Source organism: Mirounga leonina, unplaced genomic scaffold (assembly GCF_011800145.1).
Source record: "Mirounga leonina isolate KUSES-001 unplaced genomic scaffold, KU_Mleo_1.0 Mir_126, whole genome shotgun sequence".
NCBI classification, from domain to species: Eukaryota; Metazoa; Chordata; class Mammalia; order Carnivora; family Phocidae; genus Mirounga; species Mirounga leonina.
The window spans coordinates 7,578,779-7,590,591 of NW_023270314.1; the positions used below are offsets into that span (position 1 = coordinate 7,578,779).

Here is an 11,813-nt window from a genome sequence, read left to right on the forward strand (position 1 = left end):
ATTTTCTTTTCTTCAGTAACTCATTATCTGTATATATCTTCTATTCTATATATCTCTTACGCTTTATTTTTTATTTTATTTTATTTTTTTTTAAAGATTTTATTTATTTGACAGAGAGAGAGAGAGCACAAGTAGGCAGAACAGCAGGGAGAGGGAGAGGAAGAAGCAAGCTCTCCACTGAGCAGGGAGCCTGACGTGGGGCTCAATCCCAGGACCCTGGGATCATGACCTGAGCCGAAGGCAGCCGCTTAACCGACTGAGCCACCCAGGCGCCCCTCTTACGCTTTATTTTTATATCATATATCTTTCTATCTATCCTTTTCATTTGCCTTCTTGTATAGTAATTCACACTGATCATCCTGCTTGCTAATTTTTCTTCCATTGTATCATATCTTTTGTTCTTTTTTCAGTCATTATAATGTATATAACTCATATTTTCCTTGGGTATTTGAATGACTTCTTGCTCCTGTTTGGTTTATGAATATCCTCTCTTGTCATTTTGAGAATATTTATTATAGTAAATATATTTATCAACATGTTTCAATAATCTTGCTTCATGCTTTATGTGTCATTCAGAGAGTTTTCTTTCTTTTAATGTGTTTAAACTCTTATCCTGTGGCCTCGCAACTTCAGATAAAAACTATTCTGGGGGCAGCTGGGTGGCTCAGTTGGTTAAGCATCTGACTCTTGATTACAGCTCAGGTCTTGATTACAGGGTCGTGAGTTTCAAGCCCTGAGTTGGGCTCCACGCTGGGTGTGGAGCTTACTTAAAAAACAGAACAGAACAGAACAAAACAAAACAAAACAATTGTTCTGCCCGCTAAGGGTTACTGGGGAGACTGCTAGGAATGCAGTGGCAAATAGAGAGATTCTCTGTATGGAACTTAAATCTTTAGTTCCTTTAAAAAAACATTTTACTGAGGAATGATAGACATACAAAATGTATACATATTTAATGTATACAATTTAATGATTTGGGAGGTAAATTTACATCAGTGAAACCATCACCACAATCAATGCCATAAACATATAATTGTCCTCAGAGAATGTGGCCTTCAGAGAAAATTCAGAGTTTCATGCACCAGAAGTTCTCTGAGAAGAGAATGTGCAAACCTAGCAGTAATATATGAAAATAATTTTCTAGTGAGATTATATGGTGGCTGACACAAATGTTACTTAGTTTTGATAAATTATTTAAATTTTAGAGACACATATTGCAGGTAAAAATAACTAAATTCAGGGGCACCTGGGTGGCTCAGTCGGTTAAGTGTCTGCCTTTGGCTCAGGTCATGATACCAAGGTCCTGGGATGGAGCCCCATATCAGGCTCCCTGCTCAGCGGAGAGCCTGCTTCTCCCTCTCCCTCTGCCTGCTTGTGCTCCCTCTCTCTATCTCTCTGTCAAATAAAATCTTAAAAAAAAAATTAATTCAATTATAGCTAGTGTTAGGTTGTGAACATTTAGGATATTTTTGTTAAAATTTTACAAATCAAATTATTCATTTCCTGGGGATTTTCAATCTCTAGTCAGTGGGAAAAGTTTTTATATAATTTTAATGTTCATTCTGCACAAAAACCTTAATAAGAGGAATTTAGTTTATTTATTTTTCATCCTGTATAAAACTGGGATTTTGCATGAACCCATTAGCTTGTCACCAGACATTATTTTGATTCTTTATGGAGACTGCTTTTGAAATGGTTTGATATTTCTAGCTGAAAGTCAAACAAGGTTTAAAATGCAAGACTGAGTTAGGCAAATCTTAATAGCTTCTGATGAGAAAGGATTACACCAATCTGGTGGAAAAAATGCTTCTCTGCTGCTCCAGTTATAGTTAGGATTTTACTAAGGGAGATTGTAAATGTCCCTATGGGATAAAGCTATGAGAATAACAACACCATTATTGTACAAACGTTGCTTGGATTTTAGTCCCTTGAGAAGGTTTTGATTGTGTGTATGTGTGTTGCAGAAGCAGGTATACAGAAAAAGATGTATCTGTCTTTTTAACAGGGAAGGCTAGGACATTGAAATACACAGGTGCTACACACACACACACACACACACACACACTCAGATGTAGTGGAAATTGTTGGGTGCTGCCCAGATCCTCCTGCCACTAGAATGTAGGCATCCAAAGGCTTTTAGCTGAATCCCTTCCTGCAATTGGGAACAGCCTCAGCCAAGGTCATATCTCTTCTCTAGGAGTAGCCCACACAATGGCTGGTCCATGCTGGGGTACGAAGTTGCCACCCCTTCTCTCTATTCATTACATTTCCGCTGAGAACCATTCCTATTTCAGAGACCCATGGGATTGCCTGAGACTTCTGTCTCAATTGTATCAGCAGTTCAATTTCTCCAACTGCTCAATTCTGTTTCTTCTCTCCTTTCCAGGCAGTGTTCCTGAGAGCACATCCTCCAAAATTCCTGCATTCAGATCTGCATCTCATCAGTTTGTCTTGGAAAAAATCTGACCTATAGCACACTATGTGACATTTCCCACTGGAATTTTGCGTCTGCCATTGGAAGTCTTGGGCTTTCTTCTGTGGTTCAGTATTTCTTAGCTCTCATAGCCCGCAGTACTAAAGGTTATTGAAATTTATCCAACAGATAATGAGAATTACCTTCTATTACAGGAGAAAAAAAGATTACCCAGATACATGAAATAGTTTTTTAGGACTCTCCTCTCTTGACATTTCTATTTACTACATATTATTGCATCTACCTTTCACTTTGTAACACAAATACTTTCTTTGGGCTAGAGGGGTTTGTTGAACAATAATTTCATTGGTTATATGGAAATTTACAGATCAACGCTGTGATACTAAAAAGGGTATAAGAGGTTCATAAATATATTTAAGCGTAGTGTTGGACGTGTACGCTGAGATTGGTTCTTTCTCTCTCTTCTTCATTAATCTATTCATCTATCTTTGGACAGTTTCTCTAGAAGTAGAATCAGACATGAGGAATTCTTGTACAAATAATTTCTTATGAGGGTGCTCTCAGCAAAAGCTAAATAGGGAATCAGGTCAAAGAAGGGAGAAATCTAAGATGGTTGTAGCTGTCCTGGAAACTCGCTGCAGTTTGATCCATGAGGGATGTTCTGTAGCACAAACTGCACAATAGAATTAATCTTACACCTTGAGGCAATTATTCCACACCAGTCAATCATTGGCCAAAGTCTGAGATTTGAAGGGCATAGAAACAAATCTCAACAATCCTCAAGGAAAGGGGTAGCTACGAAATGTTATCTGGGCCAACACTTTCAACAGTGTGAAATGGAAGCACTGTGGCATATCTTGTAAAGGAAGGCAAAAAGGGCAATAACAACATCCACCCTATCATCAATCTGTTTATCATCCATTCATTTATCCATCCAAAAGATGCACTGAGTATATATCTTGCAAGGTTCTGGGAATGAAAAAAAAATGGGCCCTTGATCTGAAAGAACATGCAGATTGATTAAAAGGCAATTAAGGGGCGCCTGGGTGGCTCAGTCGTTAAGCGTCTGCCTTCGGCTCAGGTCATGATCCCAGGGTCCTGGGATCAAGCCCCATATCAGGCTCCCTGCTCTGCGGGAAGCCTGCTTCTCCCTCTCCCACTCTCCCTGCTTGTGTTCCCTCTCTTGCTGTGCCTCTCTCTGTCAGATAAATAAATAAAATCTAAAAAAAAAAAAAAGGCAATTAAAACCCAGAAAAATATGTTCTTTTATAGAAGTCTAACTAGGAGCTCTGTGCAAAGTTAGGTCACTCCTAATTCTTCTTGTATAAATGAGGTTATAGAAAGTTTCTTAAAAAAGATGCAATTGTTAATAGTAATGACAAAAGAAGGTCATTAGTTACTAATAAGGATGAAGGAAGGAACAATGATTGGCAGAACAGAAGTTAAGTTATTATTGTTCATTCTTGACAGAGAAAAGCCTAATCAAATTAAATATTTCTTTGGGCCTATTTTGTTATTTGGTGAGGAAGTGAACAGTGTTTGGGTGTTTGTGAAGGACTCGATGAACTAGATCAGAGGGTTCTCTTGTGTTCTCTTGGCTTAGAATTACTCTGTTAGACCTAAAGCTATATCCCAAGGAAAAGGAGCATCAGAGTTTAAAGAAAGCTATTATGATGAGAGATTCTCTACTTAGTCACTTGACTTAGTAATGTTTAATAGGTTTCCTAATATTTTTCCTATTAAACCCCCACAAGTCTTAGGTTTGACATAACTACATTGGGTTGGAAATTAATAGTGACCACTGAAATGGATCTTTAGGTTGATTAGCCAAGTAGGGAAAAAAAAAAAAACTACATTTATTTGAAACCTAAGTGCACTTTCTAGACAAGAGTTTGGGCTAAGGTAATGTTGAGACTCTGTCACAAGAAGACTTCATTGTGTATGTTAAAAATAGAACTGATACGATCTATCTTTGTTTTATAATACAGCTCTGCATGAGGAGAGGATTTCTTAGGTAGAGAAACTTAGAGAGAGGGATATTAGTTAACTGTCCATTTCATTTCCATGACCTAACTCAAAATGATTCAGTTACCTTTTTACTTACAAATGAGGGGAGCAAAGCCATTACTGCTCTGCCATCAGTGGATTTATTTATGCTTTTTTTTTTTTTTTTTTTGTAGTGGACTCAAGTTAGTTTTGCCTTTCTATATTCCCTTTTGTTCATAAAAACAACTCAATTCTTTTCTCTGTGTACCCACTACTCCTTCATTTTAAATTCATGTATTAATGGCTGGGCTTACAGGTCTGGTCAATTAGATTCTCAGTAACTGATTCAAGGATGTACGTGTGCTTTATTCCAAGCCAAGAATAATTAGCCTCAGGAATTTTGCAAGGCACTATCAGAAAAGAAACATACTCTTTTTCTCGGAGTTTAACAAATCATAAAATGCAAGTCTATTTGATACTGACTATCTTTGATACTTTGTCGGGGAAAGCCTTCTCAGATTCAAGCCAATATAGAAGAAAACAGTTGGGGAGCCCCTTCCACACAATCACGCTGAGCTAGTACCTGCGCCTGGAATCCAGCTGCAACCTCAGCCGCACCTGCCGCCTGCCACTGCCTCTGGACCATGGATCCCCACAAAGTGAGCAAGCTTCGGGCCTTCGTGAAAATGTGTAAGCAGGATCCGAGCATTCTGCACACTGAGGAAATGTGCTTCCTGCAGGAGTGGGTGGAGAGCATGGGGGTTAAAATACCACCTGCCCCTCATAAAACTAAATCAGAAGACAATATCAAGGAAGAAAAAACAGATAGTAAGAAGGCAGAGAAAAACATAAAGACAGACGAACCATCAAGTGAGGAAAGTGATCTAGAAATTGACAATGAAGGTGTGAATGGACAAGATACTGATGCCCCTCAAGAAATGGGAGATGAAAATGTAGAGATAACCGAGGAAATGATGGATCAGGCAAATGATAAAAAAGTGGCTGGCATTGATGCCCTAAATGATGGTGAACTACAGAAAGCCATTGACTTGTTCACAGATGCCATCAAACTGAGTCCTCGCTTGGCCATTCTGTATGCCAAAAGAGCCAGTGTCCTCACCAAATTACAGAAGCCAAATGCTGCCATTAGAGACTGACAGAGCTATTGAAATAAATCCTGATTCAGCTCAACCTTATAAGTGGCGAGGGAAAGTACACAGACTTCTGGGCCGTTGGGAAGAAGCAGCACATGATCTTGCCCTTGCTTATAAACTGGATTATGATGAAGATGCTAGTGCAATGCTGAAAGAAGTTCAACCGAGGGCCCAGAAAATTGCTGAACGTTGGAGAAAGAATGAGCGAAAACATGAAGAGTGAGAGATCAAAGAATAGAAAGGGTTAAGAAGGCTCAGGAAGAACATGAGAGAGCCCAGAGGGAGAAAGAAGCCAGAAGACAATCAGGAGCTCAGTATGGCTCTTTCCCAGGTGGCTTTCCTGGGGGAATGCCTGGTAATTTTCCTGCAGGAATGCCTGGAATGGCAGGGGGGAATGCCTGGAATGCCTGGGCTCAATGAAATTCTTAGTGATCCAGAGGTTCTTGCAGCCATGCAGGATCCAGAATTTATGGTGGCCTTCCAGGATGTGGCCCAGAACCCAGCGAATATGTCAAAATATCAGAGCAATCCAAAGGTTATGAATCTCATCAGTAAATTGTCAGCCAAATTTGGAGGTCAAGCATAATGCCCTTCTGACAAATAAAGCCCTTGCTGAAGGAAAAGCATTGATCACCTAATGGATGTTGCAATAATACAAACCAGTGTACCTCTGACCTTCTCATGAAGAAAGATGGGGTACTGTGAAGAGAATCCCTACCCCTCTGCCCCACATGCAACTGAAACATTCTATAGTGGTTTGCCATTAGGGTATTCATTCATATAATGTTTTCCTACTAGGAATTGCAAACTTTAAACACTTTTTAAACCTTAAAAATATTTAAAAACATATTAAAAGGGTGTGTTAGTCCCTAAAAAAAACAACAAAACAAAAATCAGATGGGAAGATGTCATTTCCTAAAGACATAATTTTACAACCTCAACAGACAATAGAGTCATGTCTGAAGTCCATCTAGTTATAGACTTTCTAGTACATGAAAATTCCTTTTGGTAAATAAGCCAGACTGAGTTGTGTTTCAATTTCTTAGAGTCAAAAGAGCTCTGACTCATAAACTTACTTCCAATCAAAGCTCCAAACTGCCGCATGTCTGCCCACTCTTTTTTTTTTTTAATTTTTTTTTAATTTATTCATGAAAGTCAGAGAGAGAGAGAGAGGCAGAGGCAGAGGGAGAGAAGCAGGCTCCCCGCCCAGCAGGGAGCCCGATGCAGGACTCGATCCCAGGACCCCGGGATCATGGCTTGAGCCGAAGGCAGACGCTTAACCATCTGAGCCACCCAGGTTGCCCCATGTCTGCCCACTCTTAACTCAGAACATCACTGGCTTCTCATCTCTTCATTAGTAATTTTTCTTGTTTGGTTGTAGTAATACTATTTTGGGTTGATTACTTCAGCCCAAATCTGGAACCATTAGTAAGAAGTTGTGCCATACATAATTCCACCATACAAAGCTGTGATCATACAAAGTCATTTGAGGAATTGTCCAATTGTCTTGCAAACTCCACCTCCCTCCCCAAGGTTCATTCTTATATGAAGATGCAAAATTAGAGGAAACTCACAGCAAGTCAGGTCATTAACTGATGAAGGCATGAACACAGATGATTTGAGAGCTCTTTAAGAGGCCACTGGATATTGGAAATGAAGGACAAGAGCAGAATTTATAATGACTTTGGCCTTCTTTGGTACCCAGGTGAGTAACAGCGCCATTAGGAAAAAGTCTTAGGGAAAGATAATATAATTCTGGGTGTATGTCTTTCTATCTCAACTATCCAAAAGCTAGTTTAATTTACTTCTCCATGTATTATAATGATCTCATTGCTGGTTTCCTCACATCTACTCTTGTTCCCTGCTAGCTGAAGGGCAGGGAGAATTTTCAAAATCCAAGCCTGGATATTAATCTCTTTTGCTTCAAGCCCTTTAAAGACTTCAAATGTTTTAAGGAGAAGCAAAAAAAGAATCCTTAACATGAACTTCAATTTCTAGGGGAATACTCTTCCAAAGGCACTGCAGAGTTCACCATCATCAAAGAAATAAATTTAGTGACATCAAGGGAAATTATGTAAATAGCATAATAGCACAGTCTGCCACCTTCTTGCCTGTCAGCCTCAGTCAGCCTACACTTTTCCCCTCTGGTAACTCACTGCCCCTTGGCAATCCCAGGTCCTCAGCACACCCAAGTCCCTCTACTCCTGGGGCTTTTAAGCATGCCTTCGCTCTGGTGGAGCAACCCAGCCTCCCACATCCCATTTCCCAAGTTAATTTTACTTAGTTTCCTAACATCCCTCACTAGAGCAAATCCTCCTATTAAATCGACTTTGTAGTTTTTACCAGATCTGCAGTTCTGTGATGATTCATGTGATTATTTGATTATTAAATGCATTTCTCACTGCACTGTGTGCTCCATGAAGGTAGAGACCATATAAGTTTTAGTTTGCCATTATATTCAGTGTCTTGTGAATGCCTGGCTCATCAGAAATCCCTCATATGTATTTATTTCTTAAATAAATGAGTATTTTTTGAGAGCATATATATTTTTGTTAAAATCTATTCTTGCTCGCCTTTGCATGTTTGAGTCCATAAGGATCAGCATTTAAAAAAAAAAAATTCTTCTCCCTCCTACAGCTCTGCCTTAGTTTCATTTTTATATATCACTGAGATGAATCCCTTCCTTTCTCCTTTGACAATAAATGCTTATGCCAAATATTAGTTGGTAGGATTTTGAATCCTAAACATATTATGTAATGTTTGTGTGTAGTTCCATGGATGGCATTGCTCTCAATTTAGGCAAGATTACTGATAACATTCCTTTGGTTAAGGAATTAATTTTTCTCACTGCAATTTATTTACCCTGGGAATGTCAGAAAACTCACTATTCAGAGGTTTCTTAATCTCTTGCCATTAAAAATGACAATTTATGTGGTAGGAATGGTAGCACAAAGGAATGTCATTTATTTCTGCAAGGTTTATGTAATGGACAGAGTGCAGACAGCAGATAAAGCTGAATATTTGTGCCTGGGATAGAGAATATTTTAATTGCAAATTCACCAGTAGAGGAATTCTTGTCACTACCTTAGAGGAGAATAAATAGATGATCTCCCTCTTACTTCCACATGCATACTTATGAACTTTATCGGAGAATCAGGCTAGACATAACTGTGCTGTTTAACTATTTCTATCCCGGGAAGTGTTTTAGCTAACTCATTAGCTACAATATATCTACTCTGGGGAGATCTCTGTAGAATTTGCTATTGATGATGGCTTTGCTATGTTAGGATGCCCAGTTTGCACTACTGGAAAGTGATTGGAAGAGAGAAAATAAATAGTTAGTGCATAAGATTATAAACACTAGCATTTCTCAGGTTTTTGCTGACTGGATTTACAGGTATTCATGTAAGGTTTTTAATTTTCTAGATTATAGTGCTTATGACATTTCTGGTACTATTCCATACAAAATTAACTTATCGAATGCCCATGAATTATCAGACATTATTATAACCCTTCAGAAGAGGAAACTGAGGCATAGGGAGGATAACTTGCCTGAGGTCCAACAGCTCGTGAGTGCTGGCACCAGGACTGGATCTCAGCAATCTGGTGTCAGAGTCCATGTCCTTCACCACTATCCAGCATTCGTTCTTGTTTATCATAGATTCATTTGTTTTGTTTTGCATGGATCTCTAAAATTCACCATGGCTTCAACTCAGATTAAAAACAAGAGTCTTAAGAAAAGTACAATCCAGTTAATGTTCATTTTACCTGCACATATTTACTTTAAAAAACTACTTGAAAGTGCACTGCTTGCTTCCCCTCTTTGTCAGTAAACTCCAAAATAGTTGCAACTTGATCTCCCTTCTCATACACTCTTCATCCAATAGGATGTTGATAGTCTCTCCATGAGGATGGGGCTGATGTTGTCTCCCTTTAAGTCTGTGCTTCGGACATGTGCTTACAGTGAAAGTAACCAAGAAGAGGTCATTAAAGATGATGTAACTTCTGCCTGGTCATCCTGAGGTGCCTGATCTTGGAGCCAGTCACTATGCTGTGATGAAGCCCAGACCACATGAAGAGGACACATGCTGTTGTTCTGGTCTTCAAAATCAGATGAGATCTCAGCCAACAGACAGAATCAGCCACCAGACATGTAGGTTAATACCACTACAGATGATTCCTGTCCCCAGTTTTTCAGTCTTTCCAGCTGAGACCTCAGCCATTGAAGATCAGAAATAAATTATCCCTTTTGTTCTCTGTCTGAATTCCGGACTTAAAAGGTCTGGAGGATAATAAAGTCATTTATGCCACTAAGATTTTAGGTTGGTTTGTTCCTCAGCATTAAATAACTGGAACAATAAAATAGGGCTAATATCTCTCGCTTTTTATAAGGCATATAATTAATTAATATCTGAATTAGTAGTGTAATTAGAATTTTTCATTATAGTTAAATCCTAGATGAACTTTAAAATCACTTTAAATCAAGAGCATCTAATTTTTTAAAAAGAGTGAGAATTTAGGGGCATCTGGGTGGCTCAGTCGGTTAAGCGTCTGCCTTCGGCTCAGGTCATGATCCCAGGGTCCTGGGATGGAGGCCCGCATCAGGCTCCCTGCTCAGCGGGAAGCCTGCTTCTCCCTCTCCCACTACCCCCCTGCTTGTGTTCCCTCTCTCGCTGTCTCTCTCTCTGTCAAATAAATTAAAAAAAAAAAAAAAGAAGAAGAAGAAGAGTGAGAATTTAAATTTGAATTTTAGGGAAAAGTTTTTTACTTTTGCTATATTAATTACTTAGGTATTTTTTTGTATTATCTCTTCTTAAATGTTTTGTGCCTCATTTTCTTTCTCTTTCAAATTCTTAGCTGCTAAAATCATGTTTTTTTATTATGATGAATACTCATAAACTTTTGCAGAGTACACTTTCTCTCATGGCCATGCAAGCATATTTGAATGATGAAGGCTTAACCATGTGCTCTGATATGCCTACCAAACTCTAGTATGAAGAAGTACATTCAAGGTCACTGGCATCTAAGATTGAAACTAATTTTACTTCAAATATTATCACTGGAAACTGCACTTCAATGAGGTATTTATTTTTCCAGCAATTTGAAGTATTCAATAGTAAATATTCTGGGACTGTGGAAGAGCAGTATCAAAGGAAATTGTCTGAGTGATTTTCAACTAAAAAAAAAATAATGAGAGTAGTGTGTGTGTGTGTGTGTGTGTGTGTGTGTTTTGAGACTGAATCTTCTTAAGCAGAGCATCTTAATCTAAGACTGTCCATGACTTAAAATATTGGAATAATTCAAGTTTACTGGAACTAAGTTTTAGTGCAATTTGTAAGGTTTTACTTGAATATGTTAAGTACCTGATTAAGATACATGAATATTTTATTTTGATATTCTTTAAGGATGCTAAAGTTTTTCAGTGTGTTGACAATTTTATGTGATATATTCATATGCTTTAATCTCTTAAGTATATAAATCTCTTGACATTTTTTAAAATGTGAGGTTTAAAAAAGAAAACAATCACAAATATATTTAAATAGCTGTAATAATTTTTTTCATCTCATCACTACAAAATGGCAGACATCACATATTCTAAACAAAAGCTAGCAAGAGAATGGAAAGTGGAAGTGAGAAATGTTAATTAGTGCATGTGTTCAGGTAGAAATAAATGGGTATATTAATTAAAAATCAACAGCAATATAAAACAAGTAGTAATAGTTTTTTGGGGGGTTTCCTTTCTTTATTTAAATTCAATTAATTAACATATAGTGTATTATTAGTTTCAGAGGTAGAGTTCAGTGATTTATCAGTTGCATAGAACACCCAGTGCTCATTCCTTCACGTGCCCATCACCCAGTTACCCCATTCCCCCCAACCCACCTCCCTTCCAGCAACCCTCAGTTTCTTTCCTATGCTTAAGAGTCTCTTATGGTTTGTCCCATTCTCTGATTTCATCTTGTTTTATTCTTCCCAGGTTTTTTTTTTTTTTTTTTTTTTTACTAACAAGAATCATGCTGTATCTATTATTCTTTGATGTGCTTGTTGATGTTCTCAGCCTAGCACACTCCTTTTATCTATTCTATATTCCATAGAAATAGTGTCACTGTTTGGGTTGCTTCATTCTGCTGTTATAATTATGCCCACTTTTGTGCATAAACTTGAGCACAGGGGCTGGAATTTGAGGGAAAGAGTGCCAGTTTGAGCCCTTGGCAATCTGAGGTGAAGGCGTGTTGACT

General features: G+C 38.2%; 1 pseudogene; it reads left to right on the forward strand.

The window, feature by feature from the left end:
* The first annotated feature begins 5,064 nt into the window (after positions 1 to 5,064).
* LOC118008410 lies at positions 5,065 to 6,302 on the forward strand (annotated as a pseudogene).
* The last annotated feature ends 5,511 nt before the right edge of the window (positions 6,303 to 11,813 follow it).